General features: G+C 48.8%; 1 pseudogene; it reads left to right on the top strand.

The window, feature by feature from the left end:
- The first annotated feature begins 238 nt into the window (after positions 1-238).
- On the top strand, positions 239-1,984 carry Dedd-ps1 (death effector domain-containing, pseudogene 1; annotated as a pseudogene).
- Positions 1,985-2,584: the final 600 nt, after the last annotated feature.

Consider the following 2,584-nt stretch of genomic DNA (forward strand, 5'->3'; position numbering starts at 1 on the left):
AAGAGCTAGACATGTGTCTGTACGATTTAGGGGAGTGATGGTTAATGATGGTTAAGGAAAGGACTGGCTGAATTCACAGGAGAATGGTTCATTACCAATGATAGGAAAAGGAATGAAGCAACCAACTCACGCTGTGGAATGTAGAAAAATAAACCAGCCCTAAGTTATTACCTTCCAAGGACAAGTATAGGCAAGGCAAGCTAAAGGAGAAGAAAGCTATCACCATGAGTCCTGTCTGAAAGTTTATGGGGTGAGCCAGCGCTTGAGAGGGGAAGAGCCCTGGGAAATTACGTTTCTTGCAAAGATCGCTGGAGATTGTAGCTGCTGAGCAGAGATTCTGGAAAGCACTCCATTTCTGAGCCTCTACCATGGCGGGCCTAAAGAATCGGGCAAGCCAGGTGTGGCCCGAAGAGCGTGTTGAGCAGGAACATGAGATCTACAGCCTCCACCGCATGTTTGACATCGTGGGCACCCACCTAACACACAGAGATGTTCGCGTGCGTTCCTTCCATTTTGTTGATGTTATTGACGACCATGAACGTGGACTCATCTGAAATGGACGTGACTTCTTATGGGCACTGGAGCGCCAGGGCCGCTGTGACGAGAGTAACTTTCGTCAGGTGCTGTACCTATGACGCATCATCACTCGCCATGACCTGCTGCCCTACGTTTCTCCCAAGAAGAAACGGGCTGTGTGCCCTGATCTCGTAGACAAGTATCTGGAGGAAACATCAATTCGCTATGTGATCCCCAGAGCCCTCAGTGATCCAGAACCGAGGCCTCCCCAGCCCTTTAAAACAGTGCCTCCCCACTCACTATTCTGTGGTGTGCTGACCCACTTCGGGTCCTCAAATGTGTAGTAAGCTGCCAGCCTGAGGGAGACCCACACTTGGGAGTCAGCGAAAACGACAGAAGTCAGTGACTCTAGACCTGAAGAAAAGGCAGACATGTGACATCAGGCTGTGAGTTCGAGCAGAATACTGCCAGCATGAGACTGCTCTGCAAGGCACTGTCTTCTCTAATAAGCAGGACCCACTTGAGCGCCAGTTTGAGCTTTTTAACCAGGCCAACACTATCCTCGAGTCCTGGGACCTGGGCTCCATCATCTGTGACATCAAGTTCTCTGAGCTCACCTTCCTTAACGCATGGCGAGACTACATTAATGGATCATTATTAGAGGCACTGAAAGGCGTCTTCATCACAGACTCAAGCAAGCTGTGGGCCATGAAGCCACCGAGCTGCTAGTGAACGTGGATAAGGAGGACTATGAGCTGGGCTGCCAGAAACTCCTGAGGAACTTGATGCTGCAACATTACCCTGACCTTTCCCTGTCTCACCTTTCTGGGGACTGTTCGCTCTGTCACCTCTGGAGCCGACATACTGTTCTGGGGTTTGTTCTCTAACCAATCACACCGCTTTTCTTTTTTTAAGGAAAAGACAAAGGAAGGTAGAAGTGATGTTCCTGCCCTCCCTGCACCCAGGTGTCTAGGCTTTCCCGTTTCCTGTTGCCACTTACCCTAATGTGTGTCTACAGCTACCTTACCACAAATGTATAGGGACAGAGTCTCTGGAACACAGCCTTGGTAAGGGAACGTACACTGCTTTCAGGTGCATTGAGGGGTATTCAATACCCGTAAGGCTTTATGAAGGCTCATAAATTTTGTCTGAAAAACCAAAGGGCTGTGAGTAAAGGAGCTATGTGGAAGGTGGGACTCTGAAGTGTATGTTGGAAATTAATTATCACCTTCTTCCAAATGATAGAATTAAAAAAAAAAAAACAGGGCTGGAGAGATGGCTCAGCAGTTAAGAACATTGACTGCTCTTTCAGAGGTCCTGAGTTCAATTCCCAGCAACCACATGGTGTCTCACAACCATCTGTAATGGGCACCTGATAAAAAACAAAGAAGCTGTGGCCCTTTGCACTGTCTCCTGGCCTCGTGTGCTGCTCCTCTCGGCCTTCCTTCATTCCATAGCTTGAAACTGCTGCCTGGTGTGGATCCCTCCTTCCGTGTGTCAGATCTTCAGCAGACTTACGGAGGGGCTGGGCCAGCCTACTTCCCCTCCCAACTGTGATGTGTAGGTGAACACCACTACATGGGATGGGCGGAGTAGAGGCTGCTAGTTAGAGTACACTTTCTCTGAAGAGGAGGAGGGGTCAGGGAGTGTGACATTTCCCTTTCCTTTTCCAGTGGAAATAACAACTCTTACCCCACCCCAGGGCCCTGCCCCTTTGCTTCCTTCTGGCTTGAGACAAAGTGGGGTATTTAGCATCAACTCCTCCTTCTGTTCCTTTATCCTCCCTTCTCCCACACTTGGGAGAACAGAGCTAGTCCATGCACTGAGCATTGCACTTTGTTAGGTAGGAAGGCATGTTTGAGCCAGGAGGCTAAGAAGCCTAGCCGAGCAGCTACAGTTCCACCTCCCCTCCCAGCCCCAAAAGAGATGTCCAGACATTATGATTATTATATTTTTTTTCAATGCCAGTGCTGCTCAGTTTTCATGAAATAAACACTGACTATATAAAACTTCACTTTTCTAAACTGAGGCCAGGTCAAACTCTCTTCTTTCCCATGGACATGATTGA

Source organism: Rattus norvegicus, chromosome 1, assembly GCF_036323735.1.
Source record: "Rattus norvegicus strain BN/NHsdMcwi chromosome 1, GRCr8, whole genome shotgun sequence".
Lineage (NCBI taxonomy): Eukaryota > Metazoa > Chordata > Mammalia > Rodentia > Muridae > Rattus > Rattus norvegicus.